This window comes from Micromys minutus, assembly GCF_963924665.1.
Source record: "Micromys minutus genome assembly, chromosome: 1".
Taxonomy (NCBI): domain Eukaryota; kingdom Metazoa; phylum Chordata; class Mammalia; order Rodentia; family Muridae; genus Micromys; species Micromys minutus.
This window is the reverse complement of record NC_137969.1, coordinates 185,432,628-185,458,636: the sequence shown is the minus strand read 5'-3', so window position 1 is coordinate 185,458,636 and position 26,009 is coordinate 185,432,628. Positions and strand designations below refer to the sequence as shown.

At 38.0% G+C, this 26,009-nt stretch overlaps 1 pseudogene across 1 annotated transcript in view; it reads left to right on the top strand.

The window, feature by feature from the left end:
- Positions 1 to 22,087, top strand: part of LOC308416964 (SWI/SNF-related matrix-associated actin-dependent regulator of chromatin subfamily E member 1-like) — a 138,116-nt pseudogene extending 116,029 nt beyond the window's left edge. Inside the window, exon 4 of the transcript in view lies at positions 20,909 to 22,087. The product of the transcript in view is annotated as an SWI/SNF-related matrix-associated actin-dependent regulator of chromatin subfamily E member 1-like (transcript). The remainder of the gene's footprint in view (positions 1 to 20,908) is intronic.
- The last annotated feature ends 3,922 nt before the right edge of the window (positions 22,088 to 26,009 follow it).

Here is a 26,009-nt window from a genome sequence, read left to right as displayed (position 1 = left end):
TCTGTCTATCATCTATCTATCTATCTATCTATCTATCTATCTATCTATCTATCTATCTATCTATCTCTCTATCTGTCTGTCTGTCTGTCTCTCTGTCTGCCTATAATGTATGTATGTATGCATGTATGTATGTATGTATGTATGTATGTATGTATGTATGTATGTATCTATCTATCTATTATCTCCCTCATCATCCCTCTCTTTCTCCTTTGGTAGGAGCACCATCCCCCAACACATACACACAATCTGCAGGATTAGGCACATCCTCTCCCACTGGGATGAGGCTACAGGTTTAGGTACAGCCTCCACTCCAGTGGTTGGTAGACCCACATGAAGACCAAGGTGCCCATTTGCTACATATGTGCCAGGGACCTTGGTTCATCCTGTGTATGCTTTTTGGTTGGTGGTTCTGTCTCTGAGAGCTTCCAGGTGTCCATGTTAGTTGATGCTGTTGGTCTTCCTATAGAGTTCCTATTCCCTTCAGGGCTTTTAATCCTTCCCATAACTCTTCCATAACAGTCAATCTTTGGTTGTAGGTATCTGCATCTGTTTTCAGTCAGATGCTTGGTAGAGCCCCTGAGAAGACATTTCTTCTCATCTCCTGTCTGCAAATATAACAGAGTATCATTAATGGTGCCAGTAATTTGGCAATGAGAGGGAGAGGAGTGAGATTGGGGGGAAGGGGATAACATCTGAAATGTAAATACAGAGAATATCCAATAATTATGTTTTTTAAATTAGTGCCAGTGATTGGCACTTGCTCATGGGATGAGTCTCAAGTTGGGCCAGTTATTAGTGGGCCATTCCTCCAGTCTTTGCTCCATTTTGTTCCTGCATTGCTCTTAGACAGGACAAACTTTGGCTGAAAAGTTTTGAGGATGGGTTGGTGTCTTTATTCTTCCATTGAGCATCCTGCCTGTCTATAAGAGGAGGTCTCTTCAAATTCCATGTCCCCACTGTCAGGCATCTCTACTAAAATCACCTGCATTGACTCGACAGCCTCTCTCATCCTAAGTCTCTGAAACTTCCTAAAAATTCTCCCCATACCCCAACTCTGGCAGCTTCAGATTTTCATTCATTCTCCTAGCCCTCTGCCCCCCTCTCCTATTTCTCCCCACTCTTGCTCTTGCCTTCCCCATTCTCCTCCCATTCCACTTTTCACCCAGTTCTCTCCCTCTTTTTTGCCTCTTATGACTATTTTATTCCCCAGTCTATGTTAGATTCAAGTGTTCTTGGTTGGGCCTTCCTTCTTGTTTAAGTTTTTGGAGTCTGTAGGGTGTATCAGGGGTATCATGTACTTTATGGCTAATATCCAATTATGAATGAGTATATACCATGCATGTCCTTTTGGGTTTGGGTTACCTCATTCAGAGTGATATTTTCTAGCTCCATCGGTTTGTCTGCAAAATTTGTGATGACCTGTGTTTAATTGCTGAAGAGTATCTCATTATGTACATGACCCATATTTTATGTATCCATTCTTCAGTTGAGGAACGTTTGGCTAGTTTCCAGTTTCTGGCTATTAATAATAAGGCTGATATAAGGAACATAGTGGACCATGTGTCCTTGTGGTATGGTGGAGCATTTTGGGGTATATGTTCAGGAGCAGTATAGCTTTGTCTTGAGTGAGAACTTCTCCCAATTTTCTGAGAAACCACCAGATTGATTTCTAGAGTGGCTGTACAAGTTTGCCATCCTACCAGCTGTGGAGGATTATTCCCCTTGCTCTACATTTTCCTCAGCATGTGCTGTTCTTTGAGTTTGTTTTATCTTAGATATTCTCATTGGTATAAGGAAGAATCTTAGGGTCATTTTTATTTGCATTTTCCTGATGACTAAAGATGCTGATCATCATTTTAAAAGCTACTAGGCCATTTGAGATTCCTCTGCTGAAAAATCACTGTTTAGCTCTGTGCTTTATAATTAAAAATTTGATTGTTTAGTTTGTTGGAGTCTAACTTCTTGAGTTCTTTACATTTTGCTTTGATATTATCCCTCTGTTAGATGTAGAATTGGTGAAGATCTTTTCCAAATCTATATGCTGCTGGTTTGTCCTATTGACAGTGTCCTTTGCCTTACAGAAGCTTTTCAGTTTCATGAGGTTCCATTTATCTGTTGTTAATTATAGAGCCTGAGGCATTGGTTTTCTTTTGAGGAAATTTTCTTCTCTACTAATGAGATAAAGGCTATTTCCTACTGTCTCTTCTATTAGCTTTAGTGCATAAACTTTTATGTTGGGGTCCTCAATCCTTAAATACTCTTTGGGGATTTGCTTAAAAAAGTTTTTATAACTTGTAATTTGGTGAAAGAAATTATCAGAAATACTCACCAGTCAAATAAGTGGCACATTTCATTAAGTATACCCTGTTATTTGAGTGTGGTGTGTAATTTAGGAATATGCAGGTATTTAAGAATACAGGAAACCATATTTGGTTAAGAATCCCTCTACTTGATATCCACATGAACCAAGCAAACAAAGGGCTCAGTTAATAGTTGTAAAGCCCTTTTCCTTTTATTGTTTTATTCTGACATCTGCAAAATTATACTCTCTCATTCCCACTGGTCTACCTGTTCTGAGGGATGACAATGAAAGAAGTTACAATATGATTCAGAGATGTGTATACTTGGTCCTTTGTGTCAGTGGACTCTAGTGTGATTATTCTGTGTTTCATGGCTAATATCTACTTTTAAGTGAGTACATGTCACATAAGTCCTTCTGCATCTCAAGACAAGGAAGGTTGGTTGACTCTCATAACAGGAAATTAAACACATATTGGAGGTGGATGGAGGGAGGGACCTGGGTATAAAAGTGGACAGGGAAGAAATAGAAGTACGGGGAAGATTGCGAATAGGGAGAACAGGGAAGACAGACATAAATTGATGGTGTACCGAGGAGGGGGCATCTCTAGAAAGTGCCAAAGATGTGGAATAGGGGAGACTATAAGTTGTCTATCAAGGTGACTCTAGCTGCAATTCTTACCAGTGAGGGATATGGATCCTGAACTGTTCACTTCCTGCAGCAGGCAAGACTCCCAAGAAGGGTAATAAGTACAGCAACCTACCCATAAAGTGTCTCCTATATACAAGGTGTTCAGGGACAAAAGACAGAACAGAGGTAGAGGGAATGGCCAGCCAATGGCTGACTCAAATTGAGACCCATACCACGGATAGGAATTAATCTCTGATACTATTAATGCTACTCTGTATAATTGTCCTGTTAGAGGGCCTATCCAACAGCTGACTAAAACAGATGCAGATATCCACAGAAAAACATTATGTGGAGCTCAGTGAGTCTTGTAGAAGAGTGGGGGAAATATTGAAGGATCTGAAGAGAATAGGGACTTCACAGGATGGCCAACAGAGTCAAATAATATGAACCCTTTGGGGTCCCAGAGACTGAACCATCAATCAGAGAGTGAGAATTGGCTGGACATATGCCCCCTGCACATATATAGGAGATGTGCAGCTTGGTCTTTATGTAGGTCCTCAACCACCGGAGTGGGAGCTGTGCCTTGATTTGTTGACTGCCTATGGTTCCTGTTCCCCTAACTGGGTCACCTTGACTGGGCTCAGTGAAAAAGGATGTGCCTAGTCCTTCAGTGTTTTGTTTGTGAATGACCCACAGCTGGCTACTGCATACATGCTGCATGGTTCAAGGCTGGCTACTAAAAACAAGATGTACTTGTATAACATTTTTATAAGCATTTGTTTTTCTAATCTTACATAAGACCACGCATGGATATTTCTATAATTCTGCTTTCAGCCTTGCATATGTTTTTAAAATCACCAAAGAGAAATGACTAATATGTGTTGGCGTTGCTCTGTAAAAAAAAAATTTTTATTAGCAATGTATTCTTACCTTCTTAGATGTGAAAAATCTAGGATCATAGCTTCAATCATTGTAAGGAGGGTTAATCTAAAGCATGTGGTTTTCTCCTTTCTCTACCATTCTAAGGGTAGAGGGTTATAGTATAAATTATGTATTTATGAGATAGGGACCAGTGAGACATTAATGTAAGCATACTTAAAGATTACCTTATTTTAAATATATTTAGGAAGAAGTGTTGCCTCTTAGGCTGGAGTTCAGCTAATTATAAGTGTTTGTAGGCCACACTGTGCTAAGAAATTTACTATAAGGTTGACCTGGGATGTGGAATATAACTCTACAGTCTCCACACAATATTTAGGAATTCTGTATGTTTCCTAAAGTCTGCTGCTGAATTGGCTTCACCATTTTATTTGTTCCTCTTGTTTGTATGGCAGTTTTGAAATGAATAAATATCAAAAACTATGTTTGAGAAAATTAGCTTTGCCTATGATTACTATTTTGAATCAGTAAGTAATGAAAAATGTCCTCATCCATTCCATCTCTCCTTCCTCCTTGATGTTGGGGCTTCTAAGACTTCTCAATGTATATGATGTTTCTTTTCCAAATTTTATGAGAATTTGTCTTTTCTTTTTGATCAAAGGATTTATTGAGAGAGGATAATACTATATTTAATGTGGATTGAAAGTGCACTCAATGTTAGCTTGTTAAGAACTGAAGATAACTATCCTTACATATTTAATTTGCTCTTAACATGGGTGAAAACAGGCTACACTTTGTGGTGTATGACAATTCTGGTATCTATGAATATTAAGCAAGTTTCTTTTTTTCTGGGTCATGAATCTTTCCAACATGGCCACTAAAAAAACTTGCTCTTCAGAACCTCAATTATGTATTTATATAACACAATATTAATTCAAGATAGAAAAGATCCCCTTGCTTAATAATTTTTATTGAACTGAAGATAAAATAGAAAAATACTTTCCTAACTCATTTCATTATACTTCGGACAAAACTTTGAAAATGAATTCATTGAAATTTGCAAAAATAAGCAATTTCACGTCATGTATTCCCATTAGATTCAGGGAAAAGTACTAATTTTATTTCCAGAATTTTTATATTTTCCATGAACTGAATTCTTTATAAATAGCTGTCCGATTCAACTACTTAGCAGAACAAGAAAACACAAAGCTGAATTTTGGACTGTAAGATGACTGAATTCCATGCTCTCAAAAAAAAAAAGAATTGTTAATAGAGATATAATTAGCTCAATACCCAATGTATTAGACAAACAGAAAAATTACAATTACCACCTCTTGGCATTGTTCTATTTGAACCCCCATTCTCATTTATTTATTGTTTATTTATTTACTCATTTTTTAAGCTTGAATTCCATTGTTCCTTTCAAATCCTCGTCTCTTTTGGAAATTTTATACAACCTACTTGCTAAGTTGACCTAGGCTATCTTTCTCTCCATGTTTAAAGTTTCTTCATTTTGTTTAGGATTAAACTCCAAAGGTCAGCACAGGTGGGGCAAGAATTCATTCTCTTCCAGTATGGAACTAGTAGTTGTCAGGTAAAGCAGATACATATATCTATAAATCCACCTACCAATAGTCCTTAACTAGGCAGTCAGGATGGTGTTTGAGGCAGGAGTATTGTGAATTTCAGGTCAACTTAGGCTACAAAGTGAGATCCTATCTTAAAGCAAACAAGCAATTACAAAAAGGCAAGACAAAACAAAAGCTAAGCAAAGACAAACAAAGGAAACTAAAGTTTGCTTTTCTAATTTCCAGCATAATCTCTATGATGCAAGCTGAGAATTACCCAAGCTGCTCCATCTAGAACATCTACTCCATGATCTTAGACTAAACATACCGAAAGATATGTCCACCATCTTTGCCTCTTGACTAAGGACCTTGAGCTGAGCATGCTTAGGAATATGCCCCTTCCTAATGTGCTGATCCCCTCAAGAAGTTGTAGGCCTTCTTTGTTCCTAGAGGACATTGCTTTAGAAGGAACTTTTCTGCTGCCTGGTACTAATAGATCTTTCTTTGGTAATTTATTTCTTGGCCATAATTTTCATTAGTGTACTCTTGTTCATGAGAACCTTTGTCAGAACAGAGGCTGAAAAAAAAATTTCCAGATTGACATGTGAAAGCTTTTTTAAAATATGCCCTGCCAAATCACTGAGAAAAACAAGATCCAAATCTCCAAAAATACCATAGAGTTCCTTTGTGTTGGCCATCAACTGCTGGGGCCAGAGCCTGCTCTTAAATGTGCTTTCTATATTCAGTGAGACTCCCTTGGAGAAAATTAATTGTTTCTTTGCAAGTGGTTGTTGGTTTCAGGTAGCTTTTGTGTCAAAAATGAATGACTGGGTGAGCTTCCTATGTCAGCACTAGGCCCCCAGAGACCTGTGCTGTCCCTGTGTGTGCAGCCACAGTCTCTGAGTTCATATGTATGTCAGCTGTTTTCTATCAAAAATGCCTTGTGTTCTTGGTATTCTCCCTCCCCTCTGGTTCTTACACTCTTCCTGCCTCTTCTTCCATAGCGTTCCCTGAGTCCTAAAGAGAGGGATTTGATAAGAACATCTCATTTAGGACAGATCGCTTCCAGGTCATCCTCTCTCTTCACATTGTACAAATATATTTGTTCCCATCTGCAGCAGGAAGAAGCTTCTCTTCTGACAGCAGAGCCTTTTTAGTTTGTTTTTAATTATTTGTTATCAGTATTATTATTTTAGATGTATGTTTGTATTCCAATGAGAGAAATAAAGGTGTGAATTTGGGTGAATGAAATAATGGGGAAGATCTAGGAGGAGCTAGAGAGGGGAATCTATAAACAGAATATATTATATTAGAAAATCAGTTTTTAAAATTTTCATTGGATATATTTTATTTACATTTTAAATGATATTCCCTTTCATGGATCCCCTTCCATAAGCCCCTTATCCCACTTCTCCCCTTGCTTCTATGAGGGTGTCCCCCACCTTCCCAACCCCTTTAGACTCTCCACCCTAACATTCCCCTACACTGGGACATTAAGTTCTGGCAGGACCAAGGGCTTCTCTTCCAACTGATGCCCAACAAGGCCATCCTCTGCTACCTAGTCAATGGGAGCTATGGGTCCATCGATGTGTACTCTTTGGATAGTGGTTTAGTACCTGGGAGCTCTGGTTGGCTGGTATTTTTGTTCTTATGGGGTTGTAAAGCCCTTCAACTCCTTCAATCCTTTAACAACTCCACTGGGGTTTGTTCTCAGTTCAGTGGTTAGTTGTTAGCATCCACCCCTGTATTTGTCATGATCTGGAAGAGTCTCAGAAGACAGCTATATCAAGCTTCTGTCATTATGTATTTCTTGGCATTAGCAATATTGTCTGGGTTTGGTGACTGTATATGGGCTGGATCTCCAGGTGGAGCAGTCTCTAAATGGCCTTTGCTTCAGTCTCTGCTTCAAACTTTGTCTCTGTATTTCCTCCTGTGGATATTTTTGTTCCCCCTTTTGAGAAGGACCAAAGCATCTTCACTTTGGTTTTCCTTTTCCTTGAGCCTGATGTGGTCTGTGAAATGTATCTTGGGTATTCCAAGCATTTGGGATAATATCAACTTATCAGTGATTGCTTACCATGGGTGGTTTTCATCTGTCTGTCTGTTTGTTTGTTTGTGACTGGGTTATCTCACCCAGGATGATATTTTCTAGATCCATCCATTTGCTTAAGAATATCATGAGCTCATTGTTTTTAATAGCTCAGTAGTACTCCATTGTGTAAATATACTACATTTTCTGTATCCATTCCTCTGTTGAAGGATATCTATGTTCTTTCCAGCTTTTAGCTATTATAAACAAGGCTGCTGTGAACATAGTAGAGTATGTGTCCTTTTTTTATGTTGGGCATATGTCCAGGAGTGTTATAGCTGGGTCATCAGATAGTACTATGTCCAGTTTTCTGAGGAACCTCCAAACTGGTTTATAGAATGGCTGTGCTAACTTGTAATCCCACCAACAATGGAGGCATGTTCCTCCTTATCTACATACTTGCCAGCATCAGCTGTAACCTGAATATTTTATCTTAGCGATTCTGACTGGTATGAAGTAGAATCTCAGGGTTGTTTTGATTTGCATTTCCTTGATTACTAAGGATGTTGAATATTTCTTTAGGTGCTTCTCAGCTATTTGATATTCCTCAGTTGTGAATTCTCTGTTTATCTTTGTCCCCCACTTTTTAATAGTGTTCTCTGATGATCTGAAATCTAACTTCTTGAGTTCTTTGTAGATATTGGATATTAGCCCTCTATTGGATGTAGAATTGGCAAAGATCTTTTCCCATTCTGTTGGTTGACATTTTATCCTAATGATAGAGTCCTTTGCCTTATGGAAATTTTGAAATTTTATGAGGTCCCACGTGGAATTCTGTTAAAAAAAAATCCTCCAGCCCATGTGTACAAAGCTCTTCCCCACTTTCTCTTTTGTTAGTTTGAGTGTATCAGGTTTTATGTAGAGGTTCTTGATCTACTTAGATTTGAGATTTCAACAGGGTGATAAGAGTAGATTAATTTGCATTATTTTACCTTCTGACCACCAGTTGGAACATACCATTTGTTGAAAACGCTATCTTATTTCCACTGGATGGCTTTAGTTCTTTTGTCAAAGATGAAGTAAACATAGTTGTGTGGGTTCATTTCTGGGTCTTCAATCCTATTCTATTGATCTACCTTCCTGCCTCTGTACTAATACCATACATTTTTTTTTCTTCTTTTTTAATCAGGATTGATCTGTAATATAGCTTGAGGTCAGGGATGGTGCTGTATATGATGTGTGTATATGGGGGTGCTCTGATGGCTCTTTTCTCATACCACAAGCACACTCCAATTCCTGGGACTGCGTTAGCTTTCTTAATAAGCTATCTCTATTTATGCTTCTAATTATACATCCACAACCCTGGACATACTCCCCATTTCTCTGATCTCCATGACTAACTTGAAAGGCAAGGCTTTTTCTGCAAGTCTTCTGATTTGAGGACTTTCAGCTAGTCTCTATAGTTCTCTCACCCTCTGATAAAACTGTCCTTGAGTTTCATTATGACTCCATTTTAAAATTCTTATATTATGAACCCAGAAGAGGGTCTTTCAGTTTCCCTGGCAACAAGCTCATTGCACTCAATTACAGCATCCCACTGATTTTCATGTTAGTTTAGCTGTATATTCTTGAAATAATATTGAGCATTACCACCAAATTTCTCAGTCAACCTCCACCCAGTCCCTTTTCTCTCATGCATGCAAGCATGCATTCACTATACTGTCTAAATGTCTCTTTGACGATTCATGCTTAGCTTTTATAGTCTATTTCTATGTTTATTGGTAGGTTAGCTTATGATTTATTATAAATTTTAAGGCAAGATTTAGTCACCAAAACTAATAACTGCTAACTAATAACCATGCATCTAGAAGCAAAGTAAAAGATATAAGATGCCTGTCTTACTGTTTAAGCAATACTTTACAGTGTCTTCCATGACATATTTGTAACTTGTATGTTGGCTCATCATAATTTAATTAAACTAGAACGTAGGAAAAAATTCAATGCCTTTATATTTAGCTGTTTCCAGGGAAATTCGATAAGAGGGATGTATTTTTATTTCAGTTTTCTACAAATAGAGAGAATAGCTGTTGCCTTTCCAAACCTCCCAAGTCTTATATAATAAAAATAATACGTCGTTATTGCCAGTGATAGAAAAGCTGTGATTAAATTTAAAACTATGTGGGAGATAAAATCCTGGACACCTGTCAGAAACACAGGGGCAGTAAAAATGTTTACATTGTTTTGTACTTGGTAATCCACAGGCAAAGGAGACTATTATACAAAACAGAATGTGACATTTAAAATGCAAAACTGGGAGCTAAGAGAGATGCCTTTGCAGATGAAAGCACTTGCTTCTCTTGCAGGTTCAGCTCTTGCACACACATCAAGTGGCTCACAACTAACTGTTTGTAATGTTCCAGGGGATCTGAATCCCTCTTCCGGCCTTTGTAGAAACCTGCATGCACATGGATGTGCATACATACACCAAAGGAAACACAAACTCATAAAGTGTAAAAGATGCCGAATTATTTCAGACAGCAGTTCAGGTTTAAAATTTTTGTCTGTTTCTACGCTTTCATAATACAGCATATGTTGGTCTCCTGCATCATCTCTACACGGCCAAAGCCACACTAAGTAAAAGTTATCAAAAAACATTTCTACCTGTTTAGGGGCAATCTCAATTTATTCTCACAGCAATAAAGATTTTGTTATGATCATTCTCACATTAAAAGGCAAATGGATGTTCATAAGTTGGGCTTTATAAATTTCACACTCAAATAGCTGGTAAATAGAATTCAAGCATATGGATAAATATGTTCCCAAGAATATCCATGACCTTTACCACTTGGGAGCAAACTGGTATCTAATTAGTCCAGATGAATTTGCTTTTTAATTAAGTGAACTATTTCATTCTAGAGATTTGCCAGTCTGTTGGATAGGGTCTAAAGCAGACTTGCTTGGTTGTTCTATAGTGACACCTTATTCATTTTATAAAATCAATTAACTATTAATCATTATGTTATCTACCATTTAAAACAATATTCAAATTCTAAATTGAACAACTAGGATTAGTATTGTCAGTTCACCTTTTTACAGAGACCTTGGCTTTGATCCAGGTGGTTTAGATCTTTAATGGATCAGTAGTTCCAGCAGTAGTTTTAGTACACAAGTTATGTTTGAGCTTATACAGTACACTTGAGTTACTACAGTAGCTCAAATGAATAGCAAAGAACATCAAAGTTACAAATGTTTACAGCATGAAACAACTCTACGAGTCTGATGACACCCAGTGATGGTTCTTGGCACTGTCCCAACATAACAGGTTGTGAATGATGTCAAACTCTGAGAAACAAGAATGACAAGAAAAGCCTTTTTTATTGGTTTGCCTAGATTTAGCCACATCCCTTCTTTATTTTGTAGTTTTATTTTTTTATTTTTTTAAACAACTTTATTTTACAAAACAAAGATAAATATACAGATTTTAAACATTTTTGCTTAAAATTATACATTTTTGTCAGTACTTTTTTTTCAGATTTTAAAATAATTTTTACATATAACTATATGAATATATTTTTTAGTCAGTACTTGATTTTTTTTAAGGTTTGATAGTGTGCATTGAAAACTTAATAGTTACTATGAGCTTAAAGTACATGTAAAACAAAATGTAACATGGAAATAGTCAAAGTTTTCTTGTTGTGTAAAGATTATTTTGTTTTGTTTTGTTTTGTTTTCTTTATTTCTTGGACTTCATACAGTCTGTGAGTTGTTTCTGGGGGAGTGGAAGCCTCTGGGGTTAGCATCCACTATCAGTGACTGCATATTATGTCTGTTCTTTTGTGACTGGGTTATCTCACTCAGGATGATATTCTCTAGATGCAGCCATTTTCTTAAGAATTTGGTTAAGTCATTGTTTCTGGTGGCTGAATAGTATTCCATTGTGTATATGTACAACAATTTTTGTATCCATTCATCTTCTGAAGGACATCTGGGTTCCTTCCAGCTTCTGGCTATTATAAATAGAGCCGCTATGAACATTGTGGTGCATATATCTTTGTTGTGTATTAAAGTGTCTCTGGGGTATATGCCCAGAAGTAGAATAGCTGAGTCTTCAGGTAGTACTATATCCAATTTTCTGAGGTATCGCCAGAGTGATTTCCAGAGTGGTTGTATTAGCTTGCAACCCCACCAACAGTGGAGAAGTGTTCCTCATTCTCCGCAGCCTCGCCAGCATCTGCTGTCATCTGAGTTTTGGATCTTGGCCAATCTGACTGGTGTGAGGTGGAATCTCAGGGTTCTTTTGATTTGCATTTCCCTGATGGCTAAGGATGTGGAGCACTTCCTCAGATGTTTCTCGGCCATTCGGTGTTCCTCAACTGAGAACATTTTGTTTAGCTCTATACCCCATTTTTTAGTAGGGTTATTTGATTCTCTGGTGTCTAGTTTTTTGAGTTCCTTGTATACCTTGGATATTAGGCCTCTATCTGATGTGGTGTTGGTAAAGATCTTTTCCCATTCTGTTGGTTGCCATTTTGTTTTCTTGACAATGTCCTTAGCCTTACAGAAACTTTGCAATCTCATTAAGTCCCATTTGTTAATCTTTGACCTTAGAGCTTGAGCCATTGGTGTTTTGTTCAGGAAATTTTCTCCTGTACCTATGTGTTCTAAGGTTTTCCCTACTTTCTCATCTAACAGTTTCAGTGTATCTGGTTTAATGTGGAAATCTTTGATTCACTTACACTTGAGCTTTGTACAAGGAGATAAGAATGGGTCTATTTTCATTCTTTTGCATGCTGAGTGCCAGTTGGACCAGCACCATTTGTTGAATAGGCTGTCCTTTTTTCATTGAATGTTTACTGCTCCTTTGTCAAAAATCAGGTGACCATATACATGAGAGTTCATTTCTCGGAAAGGAAGAGATAAAAACATCACTCTTTGCCAATGGCATGGTAGTGTACTTCAGTGACCCCAAAAATTCCACCAGAGAACTCCTACAGCTGATAAACAATTTCAGAAAAGTGGCTGGATACAAAATTAACTCAAACAAATCGGTAGCCTTCCTATACTCAAAGGACAAACATGTTGAGAAAGAAATTAGGGAAAAGGTACCCTTCACAATCGTCACAAATACTATGATATACCTTGGTGTGACTCTAACTAAGCAAGTGAAGGACCTGTACGACAAGAACTTCAAACCTCTAAAGAAAGAAATTGAGGAGGATCTCAGAAAATGGAAAGATCTCCCATGCTCATGGATTGGAAAGATCAACATCATAAAAATGGCCATCCTACCAAAAGCAATCTACAGATTCAATGCAATCCCCATCAAAATTCTGACCCAGTTCTTCATGGAACTGGAAAGATCAATGTGCAATTTCATATGGAATAACAAAACACCTAGAATAGCGAAATCCATCCTCAACAACAAAAAAACATCTGTGGGAATAACTATCCCTGACCTCAAGCTATATTACAAGGCAATTGTGCTGAAAACTGCATGGTACTGGTACAGAAATAGCCACATCCCTTCTTTACATGACCATGTATTTTCTTGTCCAGATAAATCTGATGGATTTGGTGATCAAAAAGCCTCTGTTTATTCTGAAGCAAGTACCCATCTTTTTTGTGCTACATGTTCACTGATTCCAAACTGGGCACATGACACAGCTGCATGAATCTAAGATATATTCCTTGTCTAGACTGTTTAATTTCTAGAATAATTTAAAAAGTGGCAAATATGTGAAGTGGAAGCATTGAAAGCAGAGGTAAGATGTTGAAGGGGGTAAGGAGCAAGCTAACTAATAATTTTAATTTTTTACATTCCCTGGTTCTGCTCATCTTTTTACATTTCAAAATATTATTTTGATTTACAGTTTAATTTATGTGTATCTGTGTAAGAACTCTTTAGTTTATGGAAATGAACTGTGTGCAGTGGTCAGAATAAGGCATTGGATACCCAGGAATTATAATTCTGGGTAGTTTAATTCCCATAACCTTGTGGCTTCTCTTCAAGGGCAGCCAGTGCCTAACACCAGAGCCGTCTCTCCAGCTCTGGTTCTCATCATCTTTGAACATAGTCAATGAATTTTTCTGACTGGCTGGAATTTTTTGTCATTTAAAATCAAAATATAATTACTAAAACTTTGTGGAAACATATCTACTTTGCCTGATATCTGAGACAACGTTGTTCTTTGGGAATGAAAATTTATTCAATTTTGTTTTAGACTAATGATAATTATACTCATAGTTGCAACTGTGACTATTGTAATTTATGTTTACTAATCATCTTGTGACTTCACATATAGGATCTCATTCTTCTAAGGAGCATATTGCTCGGTTTCTGGTGCTGTGACAAATGTCATTATCAGAAGCAACTGAGAAGAAAGAATTTTTACAGTTGAAAGTTGACCCTCTAGAGAAGTCAGTTCAGGAACTCGAATAAGAATCAGAGGCAAAAGCTGTGGACAAATGCTTGGTGTTGGCATGCTCACAAGTGCTGTTATGTAGCTTTCTGAAACATCCCAGGAACTACCTATCCAGGTAGCAATGCCACCCACATTGGCATGAGTCTTCTTAAAGCAATGAATAGACAGTACAATTTTCCAAAGTTCTGTCCTCTGGCCTGTGTGATCTGGACAATCCCATAACTGAAACTTCCTTCTGTGAAGACTCTAGACAAAGTCAGTCAGAACAAAGTAAGGGTACTTGTTATCCCAAAGTCATTATTATCACCACAGTTCAAGTTGAAGAAGATGAAGCACAGAGAAGGAAATAATGTTTTCAGGATCATCCAACCCTACAAATCAAAGGTGAGACAGAAATGTTCAGTTTGTATTAAAATTTATTCTGCTCTCTAATCAGTAAACAGCAGTGCTAGGCAGCAGACATCTACAAGAGTGCATAGGTAGAGAAAAGCTCCTGTGTCTGGTGATCACACAAGAGATGTTTCTTCCTCACCCTCCTAAGGTGCTGGCAATAACTTCTGTTCCTTAGTTTATATTCAGGTATTGATGTTGTTAATTGTGATTTTTAAAAATGGATTTAAAGTAGCATTATAAGACTAAATATAAAACACACTAAATTATCTTCCAGAGCTAAATAGTACTACCTAGTATTAATCATAAATTTGATACATTTTTATTTACTGTCAATTAAATGACTATGTTATAAAATCTGCTAAGACCCATTTGAAGTCTTTTTGGGAAGCTTACATTTATAATAAAACAGCAAACACTGTTGTTTCATGTTTGTGGATGAAGGATAAGAAAGACTTTGAAAATGTGTATGTAAACAGTTTCCTGATGTACAAGTTCACAATCAAGGAAGTCGGGAAGTCTATTATCAAACCAATATTCTAACCCCTCCTCCCTCCCTCCAGAATCTTAATTTGTCAAATCATATTTCTTTATAGCTATTTTAAACTATTCATAATAAAATTGGCCAATATTGTAGAAATATGTTAAAATCTTAGCTATAAGACAAAAATAAAATCACTAGAAATTATAAGGGTACAAATATCATCCCAAGACCTATTTCAAATTTATTTCAAGGAATTTATACTGTTTAATGCTGAGTTAAGCAGTAGCAGACAAAGCCAAGTCTCTTAATGTAATTAAATCTATTTTATAGGGTATTCAATTTAGACATAGGATAATAACTATACTCATCAACTGAAATTGTATCTTATTCTGAGTAAAATAAAGTGATTTTTTTTTATTTCTCAGCCACAAGCACAGATACTGCAGTTACCTATTTCTTTGAATGTATTTGTATATCTATAAATTATATGTACATGTGTGGGATACACACACACACACACAAATATAATCTTGGGAATCTCTCCATTTTCCACTTTTAAATGAAAATTTTAATATTGATCTTTGAGGACTCACTGGGAAGACCAAAAAAGAAATACTTCCTCTTTTGATTTAGTTTTAGTCATATATTACCTTGTCTTAAAAAAATAGATGAAAATCAAAACTTGAAATTTTGTTTTCAGTCATACTGTGGTGCACTATGGGCTGTTGGAACAGTTTCGGAAGAAGATTGTTACCAGTCACTTATGACCAGTGGCTCTTCTGGTGACAGTAAATTCTACTTCAGCATTTCTGCTCATTAATATCTATTCACTTTATCCACTAAAGTCAAACTCAGAACTTGGTCACGTTTCCATTTTCTCTGTAAACACTGTAAAGATCCAGCAAAGTGCAGCAAGCTAAGATGCTGGAGGAGCTGGTGCTGAAATGCAGCCTCCCATTGCGGGGACAGCAGAGATAGACATTCCCATGGAGAGTTCAGCCAAAGCAGTGGTGGAGTGTGTGCCTGGAGCCCTGGGCCCTCTCCCCAGAACCTTATGCTGAAAAAAAATAATTGCTCTGAGAGATTAAATGCAAACAAAACATTTTAAACACTAGATAGCTTTGTGGAATGGAAACCCCAATTGGACTAGATGCCTGCTCTCCACAGAGAGCAGTAGGAATTTAACCAGTTCTCCCTGGGGATTCCAGCAAGCTTTTCTCTTCTTACAGAATTTGCCAAGGTGATTCTGAAACTTTCAGAGAGAAACAAAGGAAATGAAATCCTGTTGAAGAAACAAATTAAAACCCAAACCAACTAAAAAACAAAATCATGGAAGATTTTAGGACTGGATTTGAAGAATCATTCTTAGTTGATTAATCACTACACCTGATATGTAGCAGAGAGAGGATCAATGAAACAGAGACTCTCAGAAATGGCTCTACACAGTCACCGGAGTTTCAAAGAAACAGTCAGATCACTCAGATGGAGAAAGAAATATGCCTCCACACGGTTCTAGAATATTTACAAGAAGTCAATGAATGAATCTCTCTATCCTTAATTAGCACTATTCAATTTAAATATGGGAAAAATATGAGTTGACTCTTAAGCAAGATAAAATATGTAGGTCGGTTAAAATATACTTCTTTCCTTTGCTAAGTAGCGGTAAAGATGAAATGAGAAATATACTTTCGTTTTGGATTCTCAGCCTTTGAATAGAAGAGCTGGAGATGGGTTCTTTAAGAGACTAAGTCATTTTCAGGCATGTCTACGTGGTTTATTGACTAAAGACTTGAACGAACTCTTTCACCTTGTCGGGATATTAAAGACATGAACATTGTTCAGCCTTTCACTTTGTTTAGGGACCACATTTTCTCATGAGCCTAAGTGTTTTATTAGTTGTAGGTTAGGATACCTACATATTTTTCAGGCTTAACTGGGATCTCTATGATAAGGACTAGGGGTAGTATACAGGAAATAAGCATCTGAGGTGAGTTTTAGACTCTGAAGTTTGAGAATGCAGCTATGGCATGATAATGAGGATATATTGGGGACAAAAAATTAAAGCTATCTCAGTCTCAGAAAGATTGAGAAAAGTGGCCTAGCCTGGACTATCTTTTACCTCTGGTATTTGTTTTCTTTCATACTCACCTGCCTTCCTTTATTATTTAGAATATCAAGAGCCATTGCAACACAGATTCCAGGCTCCAGACAATTTTCTTAAGATTGTCCCCTTCAAACATTCTCTCATAAAGGGAAAGCAACCAAAGGAGCATGTGAGGAATTGGTGAAAATCCTCACGTTTCCCTTGGGCCCCAAACAGCTGTACCTGTGGATGCAACTCTCAAGCTAAACTCACTGCAAACGGGGCACAGGTCAGCCGGTTCCTCTATGTAATAGGCAGAACACTTTCTTCTCTAAAAAAAACACAACAGGAATCCTGTGAAGCTCTCAAGAGTTTCAAGATAAGAGGAAAGCAAAATTCAGACTCTTAAGAGTTGAGTGCAGAAAGGAGTAATTAGATGCATTAACTGGATCCCGAAGGTCAGAACACTGGACAGTTGGGCTAAATATCTACTGTCAGAGGATGGATCAAGCCCTTTACCTTGTGTTGTTCAGGCTACAGGATAACAGAGTCAGAATTAAGACTAACAAATCTGCATAGCGTCCCCTTAGACCTGTGGTTCATGTAAAACACACCACAAGCCTGATTTCCCCAGAGTGCTCTCAAGAGTACTGTCAGTAAGGACAGTATTAATTTTCACAGTCCATGAGACAATTTTAATGCCATGTCACCAAAAAGAGACCCTGGGAATACACTTTAACATCTCACACTAGTTCTCTTAGCTGGACAGTAAGAACAGTTTAAAGCAAACGATCGAAAAACTGTGCGGTGAAGAGCACTCATCTGTCGCTGTTTGCCGGCTGGATCTCACGTTTCTTTCTTCTCACGGGGTCTGGCAGGTTGTAAACCCTGATTTTTTACTTACAACTTAGTCCTGATTTGAGTCCAGTGGGCTCTGCAGGCCTCCCTTCCTGCTTCAGCTTCTTTGGAGCCTCAGGCTATGTTTGTATCTGTCAGACGGGATTCACTGACAGGAACCTGGAACCTATGAACAATGTCCTCTGAGAGGCTCCACCCTGCAGCCGACCCAAATAGAGGCAGGGACCCACAGCCAGACATTAGTCTAAGCACAGAAAGTCTTGTGGAAGAGTTGGGGGAAGGATTGAGGAACCCAGAGGGGACAGGAACCCCACAAGAAGACCAACAGAGCCAACTCATCTTTACCCTTGGATGAGTGAGATAACAGGAAGCGTCCCAGTCTTCTGAGAATCAGGAATCTTCATACTGTCTTAAGCAGTGCACGGCCCCTCAAGGCATTGACCAAGTCCCAGGTAAATCCTAGGCCAAGCCAATAGGAAGTACCGGTTGTCAGACTCCAAACCATTTCAAATCTGTATATATATGGGAGCTTGGGTCGAAAGTAAAAAACTCGTGTAAGAATCATTTTACCACCTGGGAGTCTTTGTTCTAAAGAGCTGATAACATCTCCAATTGGGAAGAGATTTTTCTCTCCCGAAGCTTCTTGCATCTGGTGCTGAACGCTGGGTCCCTTTGCCCAAGCTTGCGCATGCCAGCTGGACACAGTGGCAGAGGTGGCAGAGGTTGTCCCTATCTCGAGCCAGAGTGCTGTGTAGGACTTCTGGCTCCAAGTTCCACACTTTCCCACCCCACTTTCCACATATGTAGCAGATGTAAAGCTTGGTCTTCATGCAGGTCTTCCAACAACTGGAGTGGGGTCTTATCCTGACTCCGTTGCCTGCTGGTAGATCCAGTTCCCCTATCTGGGAGACCTTGTTTGGTTTCAGTGGGAGAGGATGTGCCTAGTACTGCAGTGACTTGAAGTACCATGGTGGGTTGGTTCCCAGGGGAGCCAGGGGAGACCATTGTTTTCTCAGGAAAGGTAGAGGTGGGGGATAAGGAACTGTGTGAGGAGAGACTGACTTGGAGGATAGAGGCTCTAATGTAAAGTGAATAAATTAATTACTTAATGGGGTTGACTGTGGAAAGCCATTAAATCAGTTGTTTGAAACAAGTATGTAAAAGCATGATTTTTTTCTCTCCCAACCTGCCTTTCTGTCTCCCTTTCTTTCCTCCCTCTTCTTTCTCTTTTGTCCCCTTTCTCTGTGTAGGTATATGTTCATTATAACCCTGCTACTCCCAACAGTCTCTGACCTGCCTTTTGTCATTTTAATTTGCTATTTTATTTGCTAACAATATTTGCCTGGTGTCTGTACCAACATTCTAACTCGTGTTAGAACTAAAATAATCGAAAAACTTGTAAAAGTTGTTTCAGAATTCCGAGTTACAAACACCTTCTTCTGAGGCTGACAAAATCAACTTGCTCGTAGTCCATGAAAGCAAAAGCAGCCAAACGGAAAGCCAATGCCATAATTATCTCTGAAATTTCTGTTACCAAAGACTTTAATCTCTTTTAATAATATCAACAGTGTTTGGTCTCTTGTGGTACTGCAGAACCTATACAACGGTGGCTAACAATATCAGGCTTTGGATCCGACTGGGACTGAACTCCATTGTTAGACTGAAGCAGAAAGGGGGGAATGGCACAAAGATGTCATTGCCAGGCTGACTTCTGGGAAGAGTATGGTAGCTTCGTCCCCTATACTCTTCAGTAATTGGTGACAGATGTATACTCTTCCCTCTTTCTTCCCATTAACAACTGTCTGGGTTTATACCCTTTTCCACATGCCTTGATGTTGGTACACTAGTGTTAAAAGTGATTTGTGAGTGACTATTACTGATGCGTTCTAAACTCTCTGTTTATCTCTTGCAGGAAAATTTGTTCTTCCTGTGCCTTTACTGTTTAGTGTTTCCCACCTTTACTTCTCAGAGTTCCTTTTAGTGTTTCTTGTGGTGCTGATGAATTTTCCCAGCCTTTGCTTGTCTGAAATCTCTGTAGCAGCTCTTCACTATTAAATGACTGTCCTTCTGGGAAATACTCTTTTTCTCTACACTTTTAGCATAGAACTTTGTATTCTCCTGGCTTGCAAACTTTATGCTAAATAATTTAGGTGCACATAATAATCTTTTGTTTGTGAAAAGTCATTTTATTGTAAAGTTCTAATTTTCTTGTTAAATTTTGATTATTTAATATATTATTGTACATCATTCAACAGAATGTTGCTGAATATGGATCGTTTTTGAGGTAACTTAGAATTTATTTAGAGCCTTTTGGATATATGGCCAGAGTGCCCATTTCTCTTTTGGCTTGGGGAGTTTTAAGCAATTTTTTTTATTTGAAAAGTAAAAAAATACTTTCCTGTTTACTTTTCTTCTCTCCTGTCTTTTTAGAATTTTCATTGTGCTAATGATGCCCTAGTAAGCTTATAATCTTCCACATTCTTATTTTAAATTCTCTTTAACTGGATAATTTCATATGAATTGTTTTTTTTTAAGTTGATTGAGTCATTATTTGAATGGTTTATTCTGCTGTTTCAGTTCTACATCAGAAAATTATTCCCACTATTATTTTGTTCTCTCCAGATTTTTTTGAGGTGTTTACAAATTCTGCTTCCTAGTTAAGTTCCCCATTTCGTTCATGGACTTTATGTCTAGTTTAATTGTTTGGATTCTCTTTATCTGGCTGTGTTCCTTTAAGAAAATTGTTTAGTCAGTAGGCATGCCAAAGTTGATGGGGGAAAGCCCATGAGGCAGACAACTAAGGAATGCTCAGAGTTGGAAAAATAGTTTTCTCCATGAAGAGCACACTGATTAGTTATTCAATACTAAATGGTCAGCCCTGAAAACATGAATATGAGTAACATTATACAGACCGAGTAGGCTATGTTTAGGAATAAACACACACACACACACACACACACACACACACACACACACACACTAATTAAGATGCCATGAAGTTGAAAGAAAGTAGCAAGCAGTGGAGGAGTGAGCATGGAGGGAAGATGGGAAAGGAGAAGTATTGTAACTATATCATAATATCAAAAATGAAAATAAAATAGACAAATATAGATGAAATGAAATTGCCTTTAAAGGGACAAAGGGACACAAAGCCAGAGCTGCAGGTGCCTTCATGACAGTGGTATCTCAGATTCATTCTTAAGGAACTGAGAACATAATCATGTAAAATGTCAAAAAACAAAACAAATCAACATCTTATGCCCCAGCACAGCAGGGTTTGTGGGATACACTCCTTAAGGTCATCTTGCCTGCAACAACTACAGGCTGGGGGGGGGGGGTACCGGGCTACCAAAAGCTGGGTCATGGCATCCTCTGGCGTTACAATTCTAAAGCCCCCAAAGCCACCAGATAAGCTGCTGATGCCCGACTTGAGGCACAGCAGAAAGGTCTGGGAACTAGTAAAGGCTTCCAAACATGACTTATGTTTGTGGGAGATGGGCAAGATTATTGGTGGCTTGTGGCGAGATCTCACTTATGAAAAAGGAACAAAAAATATTTAAACGAATATGAAGCAGAAAAGATAGAGTACAATTAATCCATGGAGGCCTATCGTAATTCCCTTGAGTACCTGGCGTACAATTAATGCAAAAAGTCGTGGGGGAACTGCATTTGGGGAAGAATGTCGACAGAGACAGTCTCTCATGGAGAAAGGAGAACCTTACATGAGCATTCAGCCTGCTGAGGATCCAGGTGATTATGTTGATGACTTTTCAGTGAAGCACACAGCCACTGCCGTTTCCAGAGAAACCACTGCCTCATCAGTGAGATCCTCAGTGAGAGTGCGCTACCTGATGTGCGGTTGGTTGTCACAACAGCTAGAATGCAGGTTCTCAATCAACAGGTCGAGTCTTTAATCAGCGGAAACTAGAATCCGAGCTTCTTCAGATAGAGGAACGACACCAGGAAGAGAAGAGGAGATTCCTGGAAAACACAGACTCCTCTAACCATGAACTTGAAAGGTTGTGTGGTCTGAAGGCAGAAGTAGACACGGAGAAGACTTTAGCTGAGATGACACAGGCGGAGGAACAGGCCCGCAAAAGGCAGGGGGAGGCCGCAGAGCAAGCTGCGCATAGTCAGAGCAGCATCGCCTAGAGGAAGAGCAAGTGGCGAAAACAGCCATGGATAAGGATAACGAGAGCATCCCGATGGAAACAGAGGAGACACATCTTGAAGACATGGTGGAGAGTCAGCAGAATGGAAAAAAAGAATCGTCTACTCCTGAGGACAAGGAGAGTGGGCGGGGGGCTTTGACAGTATGGAGATGAACCGGACGAGTGACAGAAACACCAGCTCAGAGAGCAACTGCAAGACTGGAGGAGCCGCCCACAGACCCAGTGCCAGAAGACAGAGAAGGAGTAAATGTCGCTTTGTTTTATGTGACCTAAACTTTTTGTTTGCCTATTTTTGCATTTTTATTGGTTGGCTATTTTATGTATTTACATTTCAAATGTTATTTCCTTTCCCAGTTCTCCCCTTCCATCCCCCCTCACCCTGTTTCTATGAGGATGCTTTTCCTCCCACCTACCTACTCCCAACTCAACACCCAGGCATTCCCCTATGGGAAACAGGCCTTCATAAGTCCAAGAGCTTCTCTTCCTATTAATGCCAGAAAATGCCATCCTCTGCTACATATGCAGCTGTAGACATGGTCCCTCCATATGTACTGTTTGGTTAGTGGTTTATAGTCCCTGAGAGCTCTTGGGGGTCTGGTTGGTTGATATTGTTCTTCCTATGGAGTTGAAAACCCCTTCAGCTCCTTCAGTTCTTTCTCTAATTTCTCTACTGGGGTTCCCGTGCTCAGTCCAATGGTTGTTTGAGAGCATCGACTGTATTTCTCAGGCTCTGTGGTAGGATCTACATTGATTTCCATAGTGGCTATAAGTTCCAGTGACACCAGAAGAAATTGTTGCTTCTTCTTATTGATCTTAGCCATTGCAGCAAAATCTCAAAGTAGTTTTGATTTTCACTTATCTGAGACATAAAGTTTTTGAACTTTATGTCTTTATTTATTTAAGCATTTTTCATCCCTTTGAGTTCCCTCTTTTGAGAATTTTAAGTTTAAATCTATGCTCCATTTTTAATTGGGTTGTTTGTTTTCTTGATACCTAGTTTTTTGAGCATTTATATATTTTGGGTGTTAACCCTCTATGTGTGTAGTAGGTAGAAAAGAACTTCCCCATGCTTTAGGCAGCTGCTTTATTTAAATGATGGCATTCTTCAGTGCAGAAACTTCTCAGTTTTATGAAGTTCCATTGTTGGTGTTATCGCCTGCACTATCAGTGTTTGGTTCAGGAAGTTGTGTCTTGAGCCAGCCTGTTCAAGGCTGTTCCTCAACTCTATCAGGTTTAGTTTATCTGCTTTTATGTCAAGGTGTTTGATCCATTCATACGTTAGTTTTTTGTAGTGTGATAAATACAGATCTATTTTGATTCTTCTGCATTTAGCCAACCATCTTGACCAGATTCGTTTGTTGAAGATACTGCTTTTGTTTCGGTGGATTATTTATAAAAGAAAATATTAGGTGCAAATTTTTCTGAGTGTTCAGTTTAATTCCATTGATCAACCTGTCAGTTTTTTTTATGTGAGTACTATGACGTTTTTTATTACTATTAGTATGCAGTACAACTTGTAATCAGGGATGATGCTACAGCTCTTTTATTATTCAGGACTTTTAACTATTCCATATATATATATTTTATGTTTCTATATGAAGCTGAAAATTTAGTTTTCAAGATCTGGGAAGAACTGTTTTGGAATGTTGATGGAGGTTGTACTGAATCTGTAAATTGGTTTTGTGGGGAAGGTAATTTTTACTATATTAATCATAACAATTCATTAGCATGTTATTTCAGTTTTCTTGTGTCTATTGAGACTTGCCTTGTATCTGAGTATGTAGTCAGTTTTGTGTAAAATTCCATGAGGCTATGAAAAGAAGTTATAGTTCTTTTGTGTGTGTTTGGGAGAACTCTTCTGTAAGTAGCTCTGCTAGCTCCCACACTTCTCTCTTTAATTTTTGTCTGGATGACCTGCATATTGGTGAGAACAGAGCTTTGAAGAAAGTCATCAGCTATCACCATGTGAGAATCATTTTTTTTTTTTTAGAACAGGATGCTCTTGTGTTCAGTTCATAATGGTTTCATATTGGATTATCTCCCTGCTTGATCTTTCTATTGATGAATATGTAGTGTCTTTTCTAATCTCTTTTGGTTAGTTTTTTATATAGAAAATATTTTTACTATGTAAAATTCATAAAGAATGATTATAGTAATTCTAACTTAACTGAGTACAACCTTGAAAATTAAAATTTTGTTATATTCAAGTAAAACTACGGTCTGATTCTATATAAGTCAGTTTTATAAACTAACTTACAAAAATCAAGATTTTGTTTTATCTAGTTTTTAAGTGATATTTACAATCTGTGACTAGATTTCTCCAAATACTATTTTTGGATTTTCCCATTAACTAAGTTACATAGTGATCATAGATATGATTTTACTCGTCAAAAGCATAAATTTAAATTTGATTCATTATACACAATTTCATCATATCTATGATCTTCAGTCCTCTGGTTTAATAGTCAAATAAAAAACTGTCTCTAGTACATTGTCTCCCTACTTATGTGTTCCTTAACTCCTTTGTATTTACAAGTTATTTAATATCTTGCTCTGTTTTTCGTTAGTGATAAATATAACTAATCTTAGACCTGATAAGACTCACTGGATTCTCTATCTGAAATAAACCATCTTGGGTGTCCCCATAGTTAAATACTCCTATAATGAATTGGAACATCTGTTGCCTTCATCTTCTTCCTATGGTTCTATAAAATATACCACTCTACCAATTTAATGTTAAAATAAAACTTCAATGATAAAAGTAAAAAGTCAAAATGTTACAGGGCAAAACCAGAATGATCCTGAACTCATTTAGCCTTTTAAATAGCCAAACTCTTACCTTCCTTTGTATGTGACAATATCTTTGTGAACAAAGCTCAAAAATCTACTGAGATAGATTATATTTACAGGGAAATCAGCCAATTAAGACCTATCTTTATTCTCTGATGCCAACTCTACAACCTCCACTGAAGAATATTCAATTCAGATCTGTAGGACACTCACTCTTCAGGTGCCTGGTCTGTCAGTAACTTCTTATACTTTCTGCTCCTCAGAGCTGCTCAGATCTACCGCTGCCCCGTCTGCCACCTTTGCTTCTGATTAGTTTTTACTGCCTCTTTTATTATTTATTAAAATGGTCACATCATTGTGATTCTTAGGCACATTGGCTTAGGGAACCTTTTTAGATACATTTACTCTGAGGTGATTTCTATCCTTGATCTTAATGTGTGTTTCCTGGATGCAGCAGAAAGATGGATACTGTTTTGCGTCTACTGTTTTAGTTTCCATATTTTAATCAGAGAATTGAGACCACTAGTGTTGAGAGTAATTAATGAGCAAAATTTATTAATTCCTCTTATTTTGTTTTAGTGGTGTGTGTGTGTGTGTGTGTGTGTGTGTGTGCGTGTTCCATCTTTTCATTTTCTAGTTTGGGTTTATTTAATCTTTTTGCTTTCTTGAGTGTAGTTAACCTCTTTAAATTTTTCTTCTAGTGCTTTCTGCAGGGGTGAACTTATAGAAAACTGTTGCCTTAATTCGTTTTTTATCATGAAATACCTTATTTACTTCTTTTGTAATTGAAAGTTTGGTTGAGTATAGTAGTTTTGACTGGTATCTGTGCTCTCTTAGAGTTTACAGAACATATGCCTAGGTCCTTCTGGCTTTTAGAGTCTTTATTGAGAAGCTAGGTATAATTATTTTTTAATTAATTAATTGGTTTATTTACCTCATAAACCATGCTGTCCTTCCTCATATTCCCTCTTCATACCCAAAGAAGTTATACAAGTAGTAAAGCCAAAGCACGGATGCTTAAATCTCAATTAGAATGGGGAATAAAGGGATGCTTAAATCTCAATTAGAATGGGGAATAAAATAGCCATAAGATGAAGAGGGAGGAAGAGAGCTGGGTAAGGGAGAGAGTGAGGAGGGGAATGGGGGGTTCAGAATCAGGTATGGGGAGAAACAGAAGAGAGGGTCAGAAGGCCAGAGAATGAATGGAAATCTGAAACTTCTAGGGATAGGGAGATAGGGGGATCTCTAGAAAGACTCAGAGAACTGTGATGGGGAAGGCTCCTGAGAGTCAATGAGGGTAGCCCTAACTAAGATGGTTAACAGTGGGGCCATAAAACCAGAAAAGTTTACCTCCTATAGACAGGCAGAAGCCCAGGGGAGGGATAAGAACACTAACCCACCCACA